This window comes from Rissa tridactyla, chromosome 17 (genome assembly GCF_028500815.1).
Source record: "Rissa tridactyla isolate bRisTri1 chromosome 17, bRisTri1.patW.cur.20221130, whole genome shotgun sequence".
Lineage (NCBI taxonomy): Eukaryota > Metazoa > Chordata > Aves > Charadriiformes > Laridae > Rissa > Rissa tridactyla.
Genome location: NC_071482.1, coordinates 4,655,882 through 4,669,022, shown reverse-complemented (window position 1 = coordinate 4,669,022; position 13,141 = coordinate 4,655,882). Strand labels below are relative to the sequence as shown.

Here is a 13,141-nt window from a genome sequence, read left to right as displayed (position 1 = left end):
TGAGGTGGCAGATCTCTCCTGGCCTTGCAGAGCAGTGTACTGCAAAGGTCTTCCAAGTGCTGCTAAATAAGTTAGCTCTGATTGCGTTATATAGCCTGGCTGGATCAGAGTGCTCTATGCCACAGGAGCATCGCCTGTCTGCTCCTGAGACTTGGCTTGTCTATACAATGTTATGCTTCCTTGCTAACTTACTCTGGGAATATCTGAACTCTCCACTGTGCAGGATAGACATGTCAGCTTTATCCTGGGTGGCAGCAAGATCAGTCCCAGACCAGGATTTCAGGTCTTGCTTGCCTTGAGCTCTAGGTGGGAACTCCTATGGAATAAGCTGAGGAGAGAACCTGTGAGCCCTCTCTCTCAGCCAGCTGCTCAGCTGGCAAGCTGCAGATGTCCCCGAAGAGGGATGCTCTTGGAAACTTCATGTGCAAACAGTAATTAAAGCAATAAATGTTCTGAATACAGATTCTGTTCAGAGCTGGCTTTGAAATTATTTTTTTTGTGCTGAAAGGGGAATGGGGAAAGGAGAACAATGAAAGTGAAAGCCATCTTTTCACTGAAAATGCTGTGTGAATAACTTTGGCTTTTAAAGGAAACTGAGCACAGAAAACCTAAATACAAAGTGCTTTGTTTTTTAAGTGAAATTGACACTCATTTTACAAAAGTAAACAAAATGGTAAATATCTAGAAAAACCAAGGATGTTTGTTTCAGTCCTTTTTCTCCCTACTGAATGTTTTTCACTTGGTGAAATTGCACTAAGCTCTTACCTGAAGTTCCAGTAAGAATCTAGCAAGTGATTGGTGTTCTTGGAAATGAGTCAAGCAGTCTTTCTAGGTAAGCTGGGTGACTTGTAAAGAGTCCAGCTATTAGGCAGACTGACATCTCTTCCTGTAAGAGATTGGCTATTGTGATGTTGTCAGCAGAATTGTATCACTTGCAAGTCTTCCAGGGCTAATATTTCCAAGTAGGTTAGGGTCAAGGGATACGTGGTGAGGGAGAAGTGACACTTACACATTTTGAAGTTATTTGGGTTAAAAGTATCCTAATGAAGAGGGCTTTTTAATAAGGGCTCAAATTCTGCTGCTGATGAAGAATGGCTAGAAGAAGCAAGAGTCGATTACTGGCCCAGAGTCAAGTTTCTAAGTGTTAACATCCAGATCCATTGCCATGGCTAAAGAAGAGTTCAAAGAGATCTTCAAGTGTAGGAAAGAAATTCATTGCTACCATTGTTCAGCAGAAGTCGTTGATCAACAAATTGGAAGTGAGCTGCATGATTTTCTAGAAGGGGGAGGGTGTGATTCTTGTAAAGTTTATGCTAAGGTAGGGTTCTTTATCCCTTAGTCAGACAAAATGTCCTTGGATTTTTCCAGTTGTGCCAGCTTAGTAGGAAAACAAGAAAAAACTTTTGTTTGATGGCTGGAAGGAGCAAGGATCACATCCAGAACAGTCTCATCAGGAAATTAGTAAATAATAGGAAGGGCCTAAACGAAGAGAAATGAGGAGTTGAAACAAAAAGAAAACAAAAGTGTGAGGGGAAACTTAAGAATTTGTATCAGACTACAATATGAGGCAACTAATCTACCCTGAGGGTTAGACGCTGTCATAACACTGAAAGGTACTAAACTAAACATGACTCCTCCATGCTATTCAAAAAGGCACATTTAGTTCACTTTGTAAGCAAGGCGAATTGTTCTGAAAGTAAGGTGTGTTAGTTCTGTTGTTCCGAGGACAATGCAGCGCAAAAGGGAAAGAATGCAGACTAGGGAGAAGCAGGCACTTAGTTTGCATTTTACAGTAAACATGAAATTATAAAGAAAGAAATCAAAAAGCCTTTGCAATGAAATGTTTTCTTTCTAAAAGGTTTTCCTTCTAATAGTCAGCAAGCTGACAAATTGTTCCTTCATGTTATGTGCCAGTCTGTTCACTTAATTTCAGAGAAGCTAACCTACTACCTCAAAAATACATAGGAACTAGCTGGATACAATGTGACAGGAGATGCTAAAGGACTTGCTTGACACAGCTGTTACGACACTGCTGATAACAGGGGAGCTATGGGTTAGCATAGTCTTCTCAAATATAGCAAATTACCCAAAAGGGGGAAAAGTTGCAGCAGAATTAATCGCTACCTGGAAAACAATTTCATGCTAGGCTAACCAGGGATTAAAAAAAAAAAATAATCCATGGTCTGGTTCACAACCCAAGCCTTGGTTTTAGAAAGGAAAGGGCGGGGGGGGGAAGAAATAAAGGAAAGACGGTTACCCCAAGGTGTGATTACAAATCTCTTCTATAAATAAAACATAGTTTGGGGTGGTCTGAACTAATAAAGCTCTGTGGAACAGTTGGCTACTGATTATAAATTTAAGTACTTAGCTTTCTGCAGTAGTTTCCTGGGAACGTATGCAACTTGATACTCTTCCAGCATCCCTCCTTTCCCATACTCAAGAGGGAGTGCATGGGAGGATATATTAGTACCTTGCAGGTAAGGATGTAACACAAGTATGTATATCAAATGTATATCAAACATTGAAGACAAAACTAACTTATCTACTTGTTCTGTGGAGGGCTGCGCAGAATGTTTTAGCCTGTGACTGAGTGTTTCCTTGCAATATGCACTCTGGCATCTAAAGGAGCACACAGAGAAAAGACTCCTGTGCTTCTGTGGATTAAACATTTGCTGATAGTGTCCGCTTTGGGGCTATTGTGATACTTCCAAAGCTACTTCCATCCAGCAAGTAGCTCCTTTAAAAAAAAAAGGGGGTTAATATGTGCTTGAATCTCATGTATTAAATAGATAGCGGAGGGAACTGTTAACTTGCAGAAATGTTTTGTTTGTGTTGAGCAGGAGACAGTCCTGAAGTTAGGAAGATCTGAGGCTCAGGGGAGTTCAGTTCCTGCTGTGTGTTCTTTGTAATCTTGGGCAAGGCACTAAACCGAAGATCTATAGAAGCTTTTAGTGTTGCATTCCACAGCACTGCCACTCTTCAAAGGTTGTGGTCATCTAGTGGAGAGAAGCCACTCAACTCCACCTGGCTTTTGTTTGCAACTTAAGGCAAATCCCTTAAATCTGTCTGGTGGAAAACTTGTCAAACTACAATAGTATGTTATAAATGTCAAAAGGGTAAGGTGTGTAGCTTGGTTGGCACATGATAGCATCCAAAAATTTCTTTTGCTGTTTAAATCAAGTGTGCCTCAGTATCCCAGATATAAAATAGAGTTGCTGCCCTGACTCACAGGGGCTTTTGTGGGGAGAATACACTGTGTAACATGAGAGAGTTTGTAAACAAATGTAACAGCTCTGTGAATGGATTAGAAACATTGTTCCCTGCCATGTGCTATTGATCTTTGCTTCTATTAAAAAAAGCAAGGATTGTTCAAGAAGTACTAGGGTATACAAATAGAGAATTCAATGTCTCATTTTGCAGAATTTTCCAGACCCAGCCCCTCCATTAAAAATGCTACTAGTTAGAGATGTGTTCCTTGAAGTGTCTTTCTTTTTAAGCCTGTAAAGTGGATCTTTCGGGGAAAAACTTAAATGCACTTTTTAGTGCTGCTTTCTGAATGACAGTGACTCAATAGAACAGAAAGTAACACTATTATGTGCAGCATAGCCTTTGTTCAAAGGAAGAGGCTATTTTAACAGTAACTTTAGAGCTGTCTCTAAGGCAAGTGAAGAAGCATCACTTCTTCAGTTCCCTGTAACTAGACTGGATGTAGCCTTGGAGACTATGCTATATTTCCCCTGGAAATAGGGTTGAAATTCAGAAAGTCAGTGGCAAAAGCTGGCAGAAGCTATTGCAATGGGAAAGAGGTCTGAATTCAGACACTTGAAAGAATGGAGTCTGCATGACTGGACCAACCTTAAGGTCTTCAAGTACATTTTTTCATAATTGCTAAAGCTTTCTCTTACTCTTACAGAAAGTAAAAGTAGATATCCAGGTGTTTAAGCTTGGAAATGAGAAACAATGGTTTTGAGCACATTATTGTGGAGGATAACACAGTACTGTATATCTAACATTGCTCCTGCTCTTAAAAAAAAAAAAAATTATAGTTGATGCAAGGAACCTCTTTAATTCCAACTGTACTGTTACAATGCAGGCCGTGTAAAACTTCCAGGGCTAAATAAGCATGCAAGTGTCTTTGTCCAGAGTTGCAAAATGAGTCCAAGCCACAGACTGAAAAGACCTGGAAACCAGGATCCTGTGGTGGTACCTATTAGCTTAAGAAGGCTAAAGGCAGTATTTCCTGACAGGGACTTAATTTTAATAAATGTCCTTTTGTCCCACTCCTGTGGAAGTGGTATGATAGGACATGAATGCAGAAAGAAACTAAGGGGGTAGCATCGGTTGCCTGAGCTTACCTTTCCTTGGTAGGTGCTTTCACACTGCTCTGCTGTAAGAACCTGTTATGAGGCAGCTGAATAGCTGATGTGGAACAGCTGAGTCGCATGGAGCTCTGTGTTGAACTGTGTGCTAACCTGTTAATCTACCTGTGTCCTAGAAGGCCAAGCTCTGCTCTTGACTCTGTGGAGAGTGTATAAATTACACAGCACTTAGAATTGTTGCAAGTTATGCATGGTAAGGAAGACTTCTCAGGCATACCTGGGAGGTGAATGATGGTAGTACTGTGACCATCTTTGACAAATTCTGTGCTGTCTGAAGGGTTGTAGCGTGTACTATATCTCTGCGTTCAGCTGGTTAGACAGTGTGTGTGTATTTAATATTTTTGTCTTTCAATTAAATTCCTGATGGAACATGACTGGTGTGAAGCTTCTCCTGCATGGACATATTTGTTTCATCTATCCTGTCCTGTCAAAGCCATTCACTGCTTTAATCTGAATCTGAGTATTCCATTAGAAGCATCTAACTTTTCAGTACTTTAGGATGAAGAGATTGAGAAATCATTATGAGTGCTTATGATGGATTATGTGAGGTCCCTTAATGTAACACTAGCAGCTTTTGATAAATTACCAGCCTGATGTTTTGAAAGGCTTTTTTTTCTTTTGTCAGGATTTCTTTTCAGTCAAGCCATATTCTGTTGCAGGCACTCACTTCAGTCTTCTTTTCTTTTTAGGCTTTGGCACTTGAGCTGCTAGTTTGGACTTGGAGACTTCTGACATGGTCCAAATTCCCTAGCTAAGACCTTTTGCAAGGTCTTGGCAGGGTTTAAAAAGAGAGTTAACTTCTGCTGCTTCTGGGTGACAGAAATGATCCTGATGTCAAGAGGATGTACTAAGCTTTAAACTTTTCTGTCCTCTGGAAGAAGAGACTTTTTCAAAGGGACAGGTGCCATTATCTTTTACATATTTAGATCTGTGATGATTATGCTGTTGCCTTTGTTCTCATACCTACTGCAGGATCAAGTATGCTTGTATTAATTAAGAATATAGGCAAACCAATGCCTAATGGGAGTGGTGGGGAGCACTTTCAAATAAAACTGCAAGTTTACTCAAGTCAGCAGCTAGTGCTGCTTTTCTGCTGTAGTATCAATCTTGTTTTCTAATAAAATGTGTGCTAAGGTGACTCAGAAGAAGATGTGGTGCTGTTAGGAGCCTTTGAAGTTGTGATCCTTTATGGACTGTATGCCACTATGCATATGCTGAAGTGGAATTATTTGGTTATCTGCACTCCTGTTCTTGTCTGGTTTGCTTTGTGCTATTAAGTCAAAGCTACATTTTTCTTGTAGTATTTACAGGTCTTTGGACAATCCATTGTGAACCTTCTTCTACTCCCATACACGTAGAGAGAAGAGGGAGAGAAACACCCTCAGCTGGCATGCTCAACTGACAGTGTTTCTGTTCCATCTTTACTCCACTGATGTCTTGGATACTCATATTAAGTGACCACCTTTTCCCTATATTATGTTCTCCTATACCATGTTTCTAGTCGTGTTCCATGAAAAGATGCATGTACATGCATAACACATATCTACTGTCAAGGATGGTGTTTCCAGATGCAATTGAAGTGCAGCACTCTGTAACCAAGCCACACCGTTACAGAACAGTCTATGCTGAGGTAACATTTGTACCCAGCAACTGAAATATTTTTTTTAATGCCTAGAAGCATATGTTTTTACAGATATCTGATATACTTCTATACAACAGATCTGTGTTTGCTTACAGCCTAGGTATTACCCTGCCCATGTTGATTTTGCCCCTTGTGCCATTTCCATGTCTTGAATTCACATGTGGACTGCCCTATTCAAGTATCTCCTGGGATGGAAGTAAAATGAAGGTGATTGTGGGGCTAATCTTGCTCATTCTGCTGTGAGAAGAACTTCTTGAGGGGTAGTTTTGGAGATGCTTCACTTACTCATCTGCTACAGTTTCCCGTATGACCTTTCCATGGAGGTTGTTGGGGCTACCACTGTTTAAAAATAAAAGCTGAGCCAAAATGATTCCCCCATTTCATGCTATGGTTCTGCAACAGATTTTATGGGGCTTTTGTTGTTCGTGGGGTTGGGAAATGTTGATTTACTCAAAATTTGTGAGCATTTACTGGGAAAAGGCTACAGGTGTTGGGGCTTCTCAGTTAGTTTTACTACTACCAGCAGTAAATTAAGATCCATTGTTTTGCTTATAAACACAAAATGAGAAAGTTCTCCCATGATCAACAAGCAGGCAACATTTCAGTAGCTTCATGTGTTTTATTATCCCAGCCCCATAATAATGGAGATGGAATTAAACCCTGTGCCTGGCATTCACACCTGATACTTGCCACTCTGTAGTCAGTTCAGCCCTTTCCTGATCCTGATCTGCCCCAGTTTTTAGCATGGTCATAAGCACTGCTCAATTTGTTTTGCTCTCTGTAACTCCATGATCCTGCATCAACCTCTGGGCACTACTATCTGTCAAAACCACAGTGCTGGTTAGCAGGGAACGCCTAGGCTTGCCTGCCCTAGCTTGGACAAGAGACAGCAAGAGAATGGGGGTCCTTGAAGCTGGCTCGGGGAGAAGCCAGACAGCTATACTTGATCACAAAATCTGAACAGAGTAATTTAGGTGGTTTATAGTGAAACTGTAGCATCCCTGTGCTGCTTTTCCAAAATGTTTTCCGTGTTGCTGGTCTCATTCCAGCTTGGGATTGCCCTGGCATACAACAGAGCTGTAGCCAGCTGTGTGTATTATTCTCTCTGCTCACAAATGCTTCCCTTGGTGTCTTTGGCAAACCCTCTCTACATTTGTCCTGCTTCCTCCAGCTAATTTCAGCATTAGCTTGGTTTGGTAGCTAAGCACTGGCCCCATTTCTCTGGGTCCATTTTCTGAAGAGTTTACAATCCAATCATTCTGCTGAAGCAAGAGGCAGTAGTGCTAACTCAACATCAGTGATCACATTTTAGTCTATTTATTTAATTTTCAGTAATGCACAAAACACATTCATTAAGCCACCTCTCCCTATGCCTTCCAGCAATGTTGCGGCAATGGAAACTTCAGAAGGCAGCATTAGCTGTTGGGTGTGAGTTCACGTGTCCTTTTTGGCAACAAATCTCTGTGCGATATTTATCGGGAACTGGAAGACAGCAAGAGTTACCGGTGCTGCTGGGCACAAGCAAAAGTGAACAGTTACGGGCAGTGGAGGTCAAAAGGGACTTAGCCTTCTGTCCCCTTCTCACTAAAGACAATACAAAGAAATAAGAGGTTTTCAGCAGTGTCTCACCAGTGTATAATTTTCATCAATTGCAGTATAATTATGTAATCACTTTAACAAATGCTGCCTCAATCCTCTCAGGGTGCAGCTATCTAAGAAGGCACCGACAGAAGTATATCCTGTGACGAAATGGGCTTTATGAAATTTTGGAAGCATCGTGTACTCTGTGACAGTATCCAGGGACAGCCCTGGGCTGTGTTTCATAAGTATATGTTTACCAGAGAAAATCAGAAGCTGTGGGAGAGTACACTGAGGCAAGGCTCAGTCTGTTCCTGCCCAATTGCTTTCGCTCATCTCATGGTATAAGCATTTTCTGTTCACCCTTGTCACAGATAGGATAGTGGGATAAATGCTCTGACCTGGCGTACAACAGTTAGCAAAGTGTTTCAAGTCTGATTTGGGGTGGGGCAGGAGGCAGAATTATCTACTTCATGAATATAGGTGTAGAGCAGACCAAGCATGTCTTACTTATTTGAGAGAAATTAATGACTATGTTTTATTAATGTTTTCCACTTAAGCTATAAGCACCTGTGGTTATGACGGCTTTTCCCAGCCGAGCCAGGATGGGCCTTTGTCTGTCTTTGCTGCTTCTGACACGGTGTTTGTGCTTGAATGGTGTAATGTTTTGTTGATACAGTGACTTTTTGTTAGTTGTTCCACCAGTCTCTTTCAAAGTTGAGTTTAACGTAAGCAGTTTTACATAATGTCTTAACCCTGTAGAAATTCAGGAGTGTTTTGCTGTTGATTTCTCTGGATCTAGAATTTCCCCTTTGTTTTCTCCCTCCTCGCCTATCTGTACTGTGGCTTTGCACTCCCCTAATCCATTGGCCATCTATGCTGTATCTGCTGGAGGTGACTGGGAAAGCTGTGCTTGCATCTTAATCTAAATTCATCTGAAGATCTTTCATTTTTTCTGGGTCATACCATTTAACTGCTTTCTCTGTAGTTTTATTACCTTTGTAAACTCGGCATTTACTTTTGTAAGCTTAGTAGGGACAAAGTTTAGCATGTGAAACAGCGTGCAAAGTAAAGCTATGGTGTAATTTTACACTGCTGTTTTACTGCTTCTGTTTCTCGCAGAAGGGCAAAAACTTTCAGTTACCTGGGAAGGATGGCTCAATGTTGTGTGTGTGTTGGCACCCTGGCCATGATGGTGCTTGCATGTATTTAACACGTCACTGACCTTGGTTGTCCCATGTCAAACCTCATATTTTTTTTGTCATTAGTGCTCAACTTGCTCTAGGACTGGTACAGGAGGAAAATAGCCGCTATCGTTGCAGCTTCTCTGTGTATCTGTAGGTTTTGCATTGGCAAGTGTTGTTACTTTGTGATATTCAGCCAGGTCTTTGTTTCTCTCTGAGTTGTTAATAGTTCATTGGGATGCCCATATAGGGGGGCACTAGAGCAGCCTATAAGCCGGCGCTGAATTATGTGGTTTACAGGTGTTGGTAGAAGGGACTTGCATAGTTGTTTTTTATGTGGTATGTGTGCATTATATATATAGAATCATAGAACATTCATGGTTGGAAAGGACCTTTGAGATCATCGAGTCCAACCATACACACGCCAAAAAAAAACCAACAAACCAAAACACCACAAAAAACCCTCCCACAAACAAACAACCTAATCTCTGCCACTAGAATACGTATGCACATGCCTGCAAGAAAGATGCAGCCCCGACTTTGCAGCTCTAAAATTTTAAAGTATTAATCCACAGGCTTCCAAGTAGCACTATCTGCATAATAATAACGAAAAAAGGAAGAAAAGAGAGAGGGAAAGCAGATGGGAGGAGGTTCCACCCTTAGCATCATTCCTGCTGTTTTAGGAGGCAAAGTGGCTTTAAGTTGAAATGCGCTTGCTGTTTCTGTAGAGGAACTAAAAGGTTTTTTTGTTCAAAGTCACAGATCTCCTCCTGTTGCATCAAAGAGAAATCTCTATAAGCTGTTGGTACTATTAGAACTTACATATATGCAAATAAGTGACAAAACTATTCCTAATGTGAATTGCAACTCTCGCCTCTCTCCCCCGGTTTTGAGCTTTCTCTGCCTCTTTTCCCCCTTCCCTAGCTGTAGGTGAAATGAGATGTGCAATTTTGGTCATTTGCATATTTTTCATTTAGAAAATGGACGCTTTATCAGGTTTGATGGCCGAGGAAAATTGCCTGCATGGAAATGGTAACTAATTTCTAGGTGACTGATGGTGCCTTTCTGCAAGGTTCCCTTCTGGTGCATTCGCCACAAGACGGCAATCTTCCTGCCCCAAGGTAGGTAGTGCTGCTGCTGACATACCCGGGGGTTTATTACTATTGGCAGTGAGCTGAGCTGAGCAGAACGGTTTTTTGGTGTTCAAATCAAGAAAAATGGTGCCTTCTTGTTTTGTGAAGGACTACTAATATTACAGGGATGACTGGTTTCTTTAGGCCTGACCAAACAGTTCAAGAAAAATAGGAGCCTTTTCAAATACAGTCAGGTCTGCTGAAGCAATAGTCAAGTCATTGGTGGAGAGAAGATGAGTGTGTCAGTTCTGGAAGCTGAGCTATTTTGTATCCCAGAGGAATGAATATGCGGATAGTTGGTAGGCCTCCAATGCCTGTAACCGAGAAAAGGACCTGCCTATTTATTTTCCTTGCTGGAGTCGTCTTCGCGTTTCTGTGCATTGCGTCCAACAGCCTAGATTTATAATTCAATCTGCGTCTATTTGTTTCTCGACAGAAGACGATGAAATAATAGCAAGGCTCTGTTTTCTTTATAGCTGGGAATAGATAGCTATGGCTTACCATCACTGTAAACTGTACAGGGTTTTGTGATGTTTCAGATGAATGATGCTACCGCTGTATGAAAGTAAATGGCAGTGTCCTGGAGTGAGTCCCAGGTTATTCTGCTGTTCTCTCAGCAGTTCATTTCTGTAGCAGCGCACTTGCAGAGAAGTATGTCAGGCCAGATTCTTCATTTTGCTAACACCAGCAGTCAGCGTGGCAGAGACAGTGGAAGTGCGCTTATCCAAAATCGGTGCAGATCCAGTGGATGTCAGAACCTTTTTTGAGAGGTTTAGAGTTCGGAATTGGGAAGCCTTAACGGCTTCATGCTATACTAGCGGGGTGCGTGACATACAGCAAGTCACCGACCCGCTCAGAGCTCCAGTTTGGCTGATCAGAGCACAAGGTCAGTATTTCATCCCTCAAATGAGACTGCAGTTAAATAGCACATCACATGCCACAGGGGTGAATTTGACCTGTGAGTTATCTTTGCATATAAATCTGATAATTCCATAGTTAATTAGGAAACTGGAAATGAGACAAAGGGAATCTAACCATTTTTCTTATCTTTTCTGACTTCTATTACATCTTCTATCTTTTCCGAACTTTTTGAAGTACAAGGGACAAGCAGGTCGAAAATGGGAAGAAAATTAGCAGCACTTGGCCTGGTGCCTGCCTTTACACTGTGTTGATTAGGTTTTAATTGGCAATTCTTGTCTGTAATATAAGATAATTGCAGAGATTTCAAGGAATTGTTTGTAGAATAGGAAGAATCAGACACATCTGAGTTCTACTGGAGAAATTTAATTAAAGACTTTATAAAGTGCAACAGATGTTGCTTTGCTAGTTAGGAAGACAGGCATGAGGCCTCTTTGTAGACATTCAGCGACGATGGCTACAGCTTTGCTCCTTGCTGACTAGAGGTGCTCTGACACAATCTTCCATTAGGGCACTTGAACAATTCAAGGGTGACAAGCAGTTTGTATTTTGGTCCAGACTGTGAGGAATCATTTTTCAGAAAGTGAAGTTAGGCAGCCGTAGAGTGAAATTCCTTGTGTCTGTGGCAGGACTACCCTTCCCAACAGGAGCTTTGCTTTCACTGACCTTTGCAGTTGTCCTCAACTGCCTCCTGAAGGGCTTGCAGAAGTGAGAACACGTGTCAGTAGCTGTGCAGGTTTCTTTATAGATACTCCAGTGGCATGGAGGAAGGAGGATCTATTTGTTTTTCAGACAGCAGTGCTCCCCAATAATTTCATGTGAGCCAACAGCCTGCCTCGGACTGGCTCCTGGGCTGGAATTGTGTTAGTACAAAACTTGGAAGACAGAAGAGCTCCTCGCCTTCCCTACCCAGTGCCAGTAACCAAACTTATTTCCAAAGTCTCTGGCTTCTGGGAAGTTATAGGAAAAGTGGAACAAAGAGAGGATATTGTAACTTACAGAGAAAAAAAGATCTTATCTTTGCAGTCTTCATTGGAGCAGGTACTGAACCTCGCGTTTCTCATGTTATTTGTAAAAGCATGAGACTATGTTGAAAAAGAAGTTCCATGTTCATGAAATGGCTTCGGGATACAATCTGCTTGTTTAGTATTGCAGTAGAATTATGATTTCTGTTTGCTCCACAGCACTGCCCTAGCTTTGATGAAATTTAGCCTTGTATATTGTCAAAGAATTATCTTGGACAAGGAGGAATTAGGTAGTGGGTAGTGGACACTGCAAGGGACAATCCTGTTTTAGGAAGAGTTCATCTGGGCTTGCAAATTTCAGGAAGAACAAATAGCCAGCAAACGGGGAATATTTCACCTCGATGTTGAAGAAAAAGAAGGAATTTGTGACCCTGAGGGGTTCCGTTTCATGGGGTCACCTCACTGGGCAGCCAGACAGATGTGCAAGATGATGACAAGTATACTTTCAAGGTTCCTGCCTAGTGGAAGCTTAGAATGTATACATCATGTCATGTTTAAATGAGTTTTCTCACTTTTTAGTATCAGTAATGCTGCAGGGGAGCTTCCATGAGATTAACTCTTTGGCCATCTTTTCTTTCTGCAGCTCGGTGTTCATTTCACTTCAGGCTGTGTTGAAAAGTGATTACCTGGGAGGGATTTAGTTACACTGGACTTCAACAAAGGCAACACTAGATGCTCAAGAAACATTTTAAATGTAAGCTCTAAGCTAGTGGGTTTTTTATGAACTGTTTAGTAGCCCCCATGGCTAATGCTTTGAGTTGGCTGATTTTGTTCTGTAGCCTTAGGATCATCCTGACAGGTGAGTAGGTAACTTTCTTATATGGGCAGACTTCTTTTTTGTTTTGGTTTGTTTTTCTTTTTGTAATCGGTGCTGATACTGTTACCTTCTGAAAGCTATGAGGCATTAAAGGTGCTAGTTGTTTAGCTCGTAACTGATCGTGAACTGATGAGTGTGGCTGCTATTCTTTCAAAAGCACAATCTTTTTTAGGAATTCATCTGAGGGAGAAGACAGAGGAGGTGGGGGGATGCATTCACCAGGGCGTTATAATTTTCTAGAGAAAGGGGGAAAAAAATGAACACATCAGTGTTTTGGGGTAACTAGTAGTAATACCAAGGGGCTCGTTCGAGTATGGAACAGATGAAAAAAAAGCCTGGAACTCTCGTCCCCACCCTGCACTCTCATATTTTGTTGCTCAGGCACAGGCACCCAGAGAAGCCCTTTGTGAGGAACTCCATGTGAAATCCTTGTGGTTACCATAGTGAAGCTCACTTTTCAAAATA

The 13,141-nt window shown here is 41.5% G+C and overlaps 1 protein-coding gene and 1 long non-coding RNA gene across 2 annotated transcripts in view; both read left to right on the top strand.

The window, feature by feature from the left end:
* The window catches only part of LOC128918528 (uncharacterized), a 38,105-nt gene extending 31,736 nt beyond the window's left edge, over nucleotides 1-6,369 (top strand). Inside the window, exon 3 of the long non-coding RNA XR_008469598.1 lies at nucleotides 5,069-6,369. This is a non-coding gene — a long non-coding RNA (uncharacterized LOC128918528). The remainder of the gene's footprint in view (nucleotides 1-5,068) is intronic.
* The window catches only part of LOC128918522 (zonadhesin-like), a 108,359-nt gene that overhangs the window by 34,178 nt on the left and 61,040 nt on the right, over nucleotides 1-13,141 (top strand). The window lies entirely within an intron of this gene.